The 10,495-nt window shown below is 36.4% G+C and overlaps 1 long non-coding RNA gene across 1 annotated transcript in view; it reads right to left on the bottom strand.

Annotated features, from left to right (window-relative positions):
- LOC121173132 (uncharacterized) overlaps positions 1 to 8,471 on the bottom strand; it is a 12,713-nt gene extending 4,242 nt beyond the window's left edge. The window contains exons 1-2 of the long non-coding RNA XR_005887431.1: positions 7,574 to 8,471; positions 2,631 to 2,681 (exon numbers count right to left, since the gene is read on the bottom strand). This is a non-coding gene — a long non-coding RNA (uncharacterized lncRNA). The remainder of the gene's footprint in view (positions 1 to 2,630; positions 2,682 to 7,573) is intronic.
- Positions 8,472 to 10,495: the final 2,024 nt, after the last annotated feature.

The following is a 10,495-nucleotide window of genomic DNA, read 5'->3' as shown; positions in this document are numbered from 1 at the left end:
ATAACGGGCCACGAGCTATGGTTAGTAGTTAAGGTTCCAAATGGGTTCATTCCGTCCGTTGCAAGACCAAGCCTTAAATTTCTAGGCTCGGCCCCAAATTCAGGATACAGACGATCAATTGCCTTCCATTGCGGGCTATCTGCAGGATGTCGCATCAATCCATCTGATTTTCTAGTATTTGCATGCCATATAAGGTTCTTTGCATCTTCCCCATTAGCAAACAACCGTTTAAACCTTGGTATTATTGGGAGATACCAACACACCTTTGCTGGACGGCGGTCGGCGTCTGAGACTAGTACAGTAGAATCTCCGTTGGTCGGTCTGTACCGAGAAACCCCACACACAGGACAGTAATCTAGTTCAGCAAAATCATCTCTGTACAAAATGCAGTCATTACAACATGCATGAATTTTTTCGTACTGCATCCCAACTGGACATAAAATCTTCTTTGCTTGGTAGTGATTCTTTGGCAAGATGTTATCAGCAGGAAGCATGTTTGTCAACAACATCAGCAACTCACTAAAACTCTTGTCACTCCACCCAAATCGAGCCTTCAAGTTAACCAGAGCTAACACAGCTGACAATTTTGTGAAAGATATGCAGCCGGAATACAAAGGCATTTTTGAATCAACTTCTATGTTGTCATACAACGCTGCATGTGCCTCTTCAAACCCCTCTTGCCCAAGATCACGAATCATTTCTTCTATAGGATTTCCGCTGTCTGTAGTAACATCGTCAGCCTGTGACATGTCAGCTGTATCGAGGGATTCCCCATGCCATATCCACTTTGTGTAGCTACGAATTATTCCCTCACAAATAAGATGAGTTCTTATGTCATCAATTGTTTGGCGCCTCCCATTTCCACACTTCACACATGGACAAAAAAATTTTCCCCACATAGGTTGCGCTTTACTTTGAGCAAACAGCAAAAACTCTTCAACACCATTCTCGTACTCTTCAGTTATACGTGATGCGTTCATCCAACTTCGATCCATGTTACACCTTCTATGTCAAACGTTAGTGGCTTAGGGGTTACTTGACATGCATCACAAGCATAGAGCACCAATTGCAGTAGAAAACACACCAGAACTGCACCTTTTGTACAAAACGCTGCAGTGGAAAACACATTAGCAATTGCAGTTAGTTGGACCAGCAATGCTAACAAGAAAATTGGTGCATGGCTGTTTCAAGGGATTCGGCATTTTTCAGTTTGTTGGCCTCTATTACCAATGCTTATAAGAAAAACTGCACAAACGACAACATCGAAATTTAATGACGAAAGTGGTGCAATTGAAATTCAACATCATTTTTTAAACATTTATAAAATCAAATCAGCTGAATTTGGGAAAAATAATCTATGTCAAAGTAGTTGATTTCTGGTGGTAGAAGAAATTTCACTTCCTAATGGTGGCAGGATTTAAAGAGTATCTTTCAGCAGCAACACAATAACTGCTTTAATGATAATTTAAAGTGGAGGGTGGGTACGGGGTCCAATATTAGTTTGCGGAACGATTTATGGCTGCAGGACAACTGTAATATCCAACGAAAGTATCCCCAATTATATGTAATAAGTAAACAGCAGAATTTTCTAATTAATTCTATGGGAGAATTTGTGGACGGCAGATGGGAATGGAAGTTATCTTGGAGAAGGGACTTTTTTGACTATGAAATACAAATGGCAGCTGACTTTGTAGATGAGATTCATTCTGGTCACATACATGTTATTTGCAACTCTACAATGACAAGGAGACTTTGGTGGGAGCCTTTGAGATGGGTTAATAGAGTGGGTCCTTTTTCCACAGACCCAAAGAACCACTTTTTGCAATTCACTCAATGGAACAACAAAGCTAGTATAAACAACAGATGGAAATTTCTGTGGTTAGCTCTATCCTTCTTCGTCTGGCATCATAGAAATGCTATGATTTTCAAGAACCACCCGTTTGATCCTGAAAAGGTTATCGATGATACCTTGTTCCACACTTGGTCTTTGTTAAAATGTGCAGAGAAGGACTACACCAGGGACTACACCATCCATATGTAGCAGTTGCATGTGGAGGTCAACACCAGGTTGTCTCATGAACGACAACTCCATTAGCCATCTTCCAGCGGTCAATGACATGGTGTGCATGCAACGGGACTCGAGAAATTTGAACACCTTGCAATACATGTTCTGGGGGTGGTCGGGTAAGGACATAAAAAGGCGGAGATGAAGAGATTTATTGTAGAATATTTCAGTACACCTAGTACTGAATTTTATACATAATATATTTGCTTTTTGCCTTGCAAAAAAAACAACAAAGGAAGGGTAAATGTTGACACCTCTTCCAAGAGGTGCAGCATACATGTAATTAAGTTATGGGGTGTAGCTGGTCCACAATACAATCCTCAAATTCAACCACAATTGGGGTTAATTTATACTTGTTCCTATAGTACCTATGGTACTCTCGTAATTGTATGATATTGGCAGCTATGTACATAATAAACATCATACTAGACAGCTCAAAAGAACAATTACACGGCATGAATATGAAGGCATTAAATGAATACATGCTTTCAGGCATCATACATGTTTGTGATTTGTGGAATTTCAAAAACATATTTTAAACTATTACTAGAAACAATAAACACACCTGCAAATAATGAAAGGAGTTCTTTGGTGATTCTTTGGTGCCTGATTCAGCCTGAAAAATAATAACACTTTGGTCAATCAACCGCTTCTATGACAAACATTTGTGTAATATGTAGAAAATAATTTGTGGCAATCAACTTGATATGATATAGAATTAAATTGCAAGGCATTTACTAAAGAAAGCAGTGAAGACAGAGTTCCAACAGTCATATATAAATCTCAAATGATGGAAGAAGGTCTTCACTACATCATATTCTTTCTAGCTATATAAAGCTGAAATCATCATTGCAAGACAGGAATATATAATTAAGAAATGGCTCCAAAAAACAATTAGTGTAAATTTGAAATGGAAATGTTCCAATATGATCTGATTTGTATTGTAGAAATTATTGTCCTAGCATTTGGATGGAATCTCTATGCCCTTGCCCTGTTTCATTTGACATGTACTTAGATTTTGCTTTCCTTTATTGAATCTGATATCACAACATCATATCTTGGCATCTACAAATTACAGCTAGCATTTGGATGATGCTCTGCTTTTACTTTGGTCATGGCTCAACTCCAATGTTCCAGATTTTACACTTCACTTTAATCAATGTTCTTCCAATGTAACACTAGGTTTCTGTACTTAGCTTGGGAGTGTGGGGCTGGACTTTTGTAGCATGGGTTAGGTAGCAGGGTGCTATGGTGCTGGCTTTGTTCCTACTAATAATCCTGAAAAGCTTTGAATTGGTCTCTGGTCTTAAGATAAACTACAATAAGAGAAAATTTGGGTGTTTGGGCAAATCCGAGGACTGGTGTAGGGAGGCAGCATCTTCTCTCAATTGTAGTCAAATGGATATTCCATTGTCTTACCTTGGAATTCCTGTAGGGGTCAGCTCTAAAAATAGGTCTGTGTGGCAGCCCATTATTAGCAAATGCGAGGCTAAACTTACAAAATGGAAGCAAAGAAATCTATCAATGGGGGTAGAATAACCCTCATTAATTCAGTCTTAACAGCCTTACCCATTTATTTGCTATCCTTCTTCAAGATTCCTAAGCTTGTGGTGCAAAAGATTACATCTATACAAAGGAATTTTTGATGGGGCAGCCTCCAAGACTCCATTAAGATTCCTTGGGTGAGGTGGGACATAGTCTGCCTACCTAAGAGTAAAGGTGGGTTAGGGATCAAAGATTTGATTAAATTCAACGAGGCTTTGCTTGCTAAATGGGGGTGGGAGTTGGCAAATAATCAGAATCAGTTGTGGGCCACAATTCTATTGTGTAGATATGGTGGTTGGAGGGATTTGATTTCTCATAGGAACTGCAGTTTAGACTCTCCTTGGTGGAAAGACCTCAAGGCTATCTTCAAGCAGCAGCAAAGCAACACAATTTGTAAAAATAGCTTTATTTTGGCCATAGGTAAGGACGGTCCATGGAATACAAACCAAGTACTTATTGGCTTGACAACAAAAAAAACACTCATTGGAAATATATATGTTTAGCAATTACCATAGACTCGCTGAACAGGAATGGAGAAATATGACATAATTAGATTTTTCCTTTCACAAAGAATGTAGAAGAAACTAAAGACCTTCTCTTTTAGGGGTACAAATAATTTGAAATATAAGTAGAAATTGGCCTTCTGGGCAGAGAAGATGCTAATGAGGATGACAATTTGATAACACTAGTGCATTGACTAGAACTTGCTTTAGACTTGGTCATGCAAATTTCATCATGCTTATGTGTGTTACATTACATGTATTACAGGTGTATGCATGTGAAAACAGAAGAGAATGTCCATGACCTTGAATGGAGGAAAGAGATACAAAAGCAGAAAAATTGCATAAAACTGGATGATGTTGGGCTTTCACATAATAGAGGAAGAGAGAATATATATATGTGTGTGAGTGTGTGTCAATCTCCTGCAGAAGCAGAAGGAACAAAAAGAAGTGGAAACCAAGCAATTCCAAAGTGATGATGCACAGAGAAGAGAGAAAAATTTGAGTGACCCAAGAAGAGATGTTTTTCTTTCTTTAAACTGACCAGAGGAATATCTTTATTTTCTATGTTTAATTTTTTGCTTTTTTCTCTTGCAGAGGGAACAAAACAGCTATAAAGGAGCCTAAAGAGTGTGTGAGAGAGGAGTTATGGGGTCTATATATATGAAGATGGCAAGGCAAGTGTTGAAAAAATTGGGTCGGAAGAATAAAAAACTCACAGTGAAAACTTTTTTTTTTAAGAAAATGTTTCATAAATACTCCATATATTATCCTACACTTAGAGAGAAAATAAAAAAGAAATAAAAAATATAAATATAATAAAATTTATAATGTGATAGCAAAAAAATATTGATGATGTATTTAAAATGAAAAATGATTCACCTACAATTATTTTTAATCATAAAAAAATGTATGATTATTTTTTTAATTACATTACGTAAGAAAAAAAGGGTGGAATTTGGGTGTCAAAATCTGAGTGCATGACACAGATAAGAGTTGTTAAAATACATAAGAAACCAGTTCTGGACTTATCAAGGGCTGTGTGAAACCAGTTCCAGTAAAAGAAAAATGTACATGTATTTATATTGTTCACATTAAATTCTTGGTATGAAAAAAAAAAGGGAAATGATAGTGGAAATGATGGGGGAGGGTGGAGTAAATGAATAAAAATGCAGTTTTTTATAGGTTGCAATTGTTCTTTGCTTCTAATTAATGAGAACATAAATATGCAACCTTACGCAGCACATTGAAAAAATAACAAAGTAAAACCCTTGCAGAGGAAAATTTTCATTTGGCAAACATAATACATGAGAAGGAAAGATAGAAAAAAAATCCAGTTCTCATAATTAATGTCAAACTCACCTATATACCCATCGGGTCAAGTGGCATAAATAGATGTAAAAGGATGTGTTGTATTGTCGAGCCTTTGTCATGTCTGAATAATGTTCGTTATAAAGGTGAAGGGTCTAAGGTGTTAGGGAAGCGGAGAAAAAAGAGACAAACTTTTTGCCAAGAACATAAAGAAAAAGGAGGGAAGTGAGGTGTGTGAATGCGTGGGTCAGAGATGAGCCAGATATGCTGTGGTCATTTCATAGCACTTGTATGCAGACACAATAACGTGGGTGGGTATTTGGCTTGGGCCTCTCTCTAGGAGCATGTGGAGTCTGCCAAAGAGTGAGGGAAAAACTAACAAAAAAGAAAGGAAGAGGTATAGTATATTTTGGTGTGCTTGATACTTCAAAGAACTTCTATTCATTTTAGAGGTTTATTTACAGACATTTTTATCAATCAAGTGTATGGAGTAACTAATAGTCTTAAAATTCAAGTATTAAGTATATGGAAGTGGGTTAAATACTTTAAGCAAGAATTTTTCCACTTATAATATATGTATTCAATTTGACTTAATCACTACTAAAAGAGAAGGTCTTTAGTTTCTTCTACATTTCAAATTATTTGTACCCCTAATGGAGAAATATGAAATAGTTAGATTTTTCCTTTCACAAAGAATGGAGAAATAGGGAACCAAAGCAAGATTTTAGAAAGACTTCATTGTGATGCACAGGAGTTGAGAAACCTCCAAATCACCATACAAGATTTGATGAAGAAAGTAGACATAAATGAGAAGAGCACAAAAGGAAAAAGTGTTGAGTTTGGTGAGGTGAAAGGGCATCAATCAAAATTGACATGGATGCATTTAATACCAACTTACTGTATTGCCAGTAAGATTGCTGAATGAACCCATGGTAACCATAAAATAACAAAGTAAAACCCTTGCAGAGGAAAATTTTCATTTGGCAAACATAATACATGAGAAGGAAAGATAGAAAAAAAATCCAGTTCTCATAATTAATGTCAAACTCACCTATATACCCATCGGGTCAAGTGGCATAAATAGATGTAAAAGGATGTGTTGTATTGTCGAGCCTTTGTCATGTCTGAATAATGTTCGTTATAAAGGTGAAGGGTCTAAGGTGTTAGGGAAGCGGAGAAAAAAGAGACAAACTTTTTGCCAAGAACATAAAGAAAAAGGAGGGAAGTGAGGTGTGTGAATGCGTGGGTCAGAGATGAGCCAGATATGCTGTGGTCATTTCATAGCACTTGTATGCAGACACAATAACGTGGGTGGGTATTTGGCTTGGGCCTCTCTCTAGGAGCATGTGGAGTCTGCCAAAGAGTGAGGGAAAAACTAACAAAAAAGAAAGGAAGAGGTATAGTATATTTTGGTGTGCTTGATACTTCAAAGAACTTCTATTCATTTTAGAGGTTTATTTACAGACATTTTTATCAATCAAGTGTATGGAGTAACTAATAGTCTTAAAATTCAAGTATTAAGTATATGGAAGTGGGTTAAATACTTTAAGCAAGAATTTTTCCACTTATAATATATGTATTCAATTTGACTTAATCACTACTAAAAGAGAAGGTCTTTAGTTTCTTCTACATTTCAAATTATTTGTACCCCTAATGGAGAAATATGAAATAGTTAGATTTTTCCTTTCACAAAGAATGGAGAAATAGGGAACCAAAGCAAGATTTTAGAAAGACTTCATTGTGATGCACAGGAGTTGAGAAACCTCCAAATCACCATACAAGATTTGATGAAGAAAGTAGACATAAATGAGAAGAGCACAAAAGGAAAAAGTGTTGAGTTTGGTGAGGTGAAAGGGCATCAATCAAAATTGACATGGATGCATTTAATACCAACTTACTGTATTGGCAGTAAGATTGCTGAATGAACCCATGGTAACCATTCAGTCTACATCTTACTGTATTGGCAGTAAGATTGCTGAATCACTTGGCAAAGCATCAATCAAAATTGACACGCATGCATTTAATACCAACTTACCAATCAACAAAAAAAACTAAGATACACAAAGTTACCAACCAATAAGAACCCATAACAAAATTTTATATTTTTAATCATTTCTAAACGCACAAAGTATATTTAATAAACAAAAAGTACCTTGTGGTTGTGGCAGCAATAGATTCAAAAGCTGGTTCAGTCCTTATGCTTGTGGCAGCAATACGTTCAAAAACTTCTTGAGTAACTCTTCCAATCGATATAACTTCCTCTGAAAAAATGTAACGAAATTAATTGTCAACTTAGAAGATAAGGATCTCACTCTCAATTACGCATTCTAAACCTTATCACTAGTATTCATTTCATATACTATTTTGTAAGTACTAAAAAAATATGTTTAAAAAATACAAAGATATACCATTAACGTTATAGACTAAAAACAATGTGAAACATTTGATAATGGGCTAAAAATAGCAAAAAGTATTATTTAGAGAATTAAAATGGAAATAAAAATAAAACAAGGGAGGAAAAACATACTTTACCAACAAAAGAAGGACACAATAAAAATAAGCAAAACACATGTTATTCTTCTACTATCACACACTATCATTTTGCAGAGACACATCATAGGACAAAAAAGGTAGACTAAGAGGCACCAAGAGAAGAGACTAATAGACTAATTCAGAGAATACAAAGTATTGAATTTCTTAAGACTAATGTATGTTTTATGAGCCAAGAGTTTCTTTTATTATTAATATCTTGATCTGAGTTACATTGGTGTTGATTTTTAAAGTTTTGGTTTTCTGTGTTGTTTCCTTTTTTTCTTGTTCCTGCTTGATACATGTTTGCTAAAATGGCTGAACCACTAAAATGCTATATCTTTCGGTTATTTTGGTTATGGAATGTTTATCTGGAGTATAGTCTCATGTATACCTCTCAATCTGTGGATTAAGATTGGTTTTTAAACAAATGTTACTGATATACTTAGTAACACTCTTTCTAACACACTATCTTCTATTGGGTGAAATTCACATACTTACTACTAAATTTCCCATCTCATTTGGTGAGTTTCATTTCCAAAATAATAGGACACACATGAATTTCAACCAAAAAGAACTGAAATTGTTTTCAACTTCTACTGTTCATAGTGGCTACATTCATGTTCACCGGAAGCTCTTCATTTTGAAAATTATACTATTGTCTGGTAGAAATTATGATATGATCTATGTATCTACAGTTTTAGTCAATCTCTACGTGATACGTAGTTGAGTTTTTCAATTCACAATAAAGACTAGATAAAACTCAATATGTATCATGGCTGAAACCATTAATCTGAGACTATATATATCAAGACTAGATAATCCTTTTGGCATATTCAACGATGACATTGTTACGGCAACTCAACACATTAATAATCACATTTTAAAAGTCTTACTTAAGTAAACCCCTAATACTATAACACATATATATCAGCAAACAAGAACTCTGAGTACTTCGACATCCTTACCTTGACAGTAGCAAGGTCGCGACACCACTCCAAAGAGCACGACTTCGGCTATGGCGGTGGTGGGAACAACAGGTAGCTAGGGTGGGCACGACGAAGGTCAGGGAACGGCGATGTGAGGGTGGGCACAAAAGAGATCGAGTGGGATGAGTAGAATGTGCGCTAGGTTTTAGGTTTTCGTCGTAGAATTTTCGAAGACAGGAGATGAAGTGTTGAATCAATATGGAAACACGAGTATATATAGTACGAAATTTACGACGGTGTATAAGCAACACCGTCTTTGTATCCTTTTATTTCTACGACGGTGTCTTCAAAAGCACCGTCTTCGATAAGTTGAACCAAACGTACAAAGCCGGGGTTAAATTCAAACGTCGTCGTTTACGAAATGTACCGTTTAAAAATCGTATATAATTACGTAAATGCCACCGCGTTGACTACTACGTCGGCTACTGAATGACCGACGTAGAATGTGCGTCGTAAAATAGGATATTTTTAGTAGTGTATCAAGTATTGAAGCAACTGACGAATATTGTTTGACCTATGGTCCAAAATAAGTTCCATCACACTAAAGAAATTGATCAACGATTATCAAAATCAACTGATAGTTCAACAAATTCCTCAACTCATCCATGGAATGAACAAAAAAATGTAGACAAGCCTCAAATTCAGGATGGCTCTCAGATCGGTGAATGGTGTAGGGAAAATCGACATGCCACCGTTGGGATAGTTGAATTGGAAAAATAGTTAGTCTACTATGAATGGCAACCATGGTTTAGTGTATGGGGCTACCATTCCAGGAGCCAGTGCTCAAAGCTATCAGTAGATTGGTTCTCAACAATTCTTGGATCCTGGGCTTATTGTTGAAACCATGAAAAAAATATTTCGGCATCTAGTTGAAGCTATTGGAGGCACCTATGTACCAAAAACCACATCCTAAGTGGGTAGGTAGAATGATTCCATTGCTAAGGGGATATAAGACACCTATTTTCACAACCTTCTCAGGAGAGGATGGCAAATTGATGCTCGAGCACATAGGCCGATTTACGACCCAATGTTGTCAAGCCAGTTAAAATGAGTTCCATAAACTACAAGTATTCCTTTTGTCTTTGATAGAAACAACATTTATTTGGTACTCATCCTTACCACCCAACTCTATCCCAAATTGGTCTGAAATGGAAAGATGCTTCAACGGGAGGTTCTTTAGACCTTAGCTCAAGGTAACTATTATAGATCTCATGGGTTTGAAGCAACAACCTAACAAATCGACAATTGGATTCTTGGAAATATTTAGGAAATGTCTAGCTGATGCTCAGTGCAATTCCAGAAGCTGAATATGTTGCAATTGCCATAAGTCACATGCATTCCCAACCTAGGGAAAAGTTGGAGGCATAAGAATGTGCTGATCTGAGCCAATTGGCTTCCAAGGTGAACCACATAGAGCAGTTCATCTTAGACAAGAAACAAAAACACACTAGTAAAGGGTGTGGTCCACAGGTATCAATTATCAATGCCGATGACTTGGAGACCTTTTCAGTAGAAGGAAAGGCCAAAATCATGGCTGTCGAAATAGTAACAGACAA

This window comes from Glycine max, chromosome 12 (assembly GCF_000004515.6).
Source record: "Glycine max cultivar Williams 82 chromosome 12, Glycine_max_v4.0, whole genome shotgun sequence".
Classification (NCBI taxonomy): Eukaryota; Viridiplantae; Streptophyta; class Magnoliopsida; order Fabales; family Fabaceae; genus Glycine; species Glycine max.
This window is presented reverse-complemented; position numbering and strand designations above follow the sequence as displayed.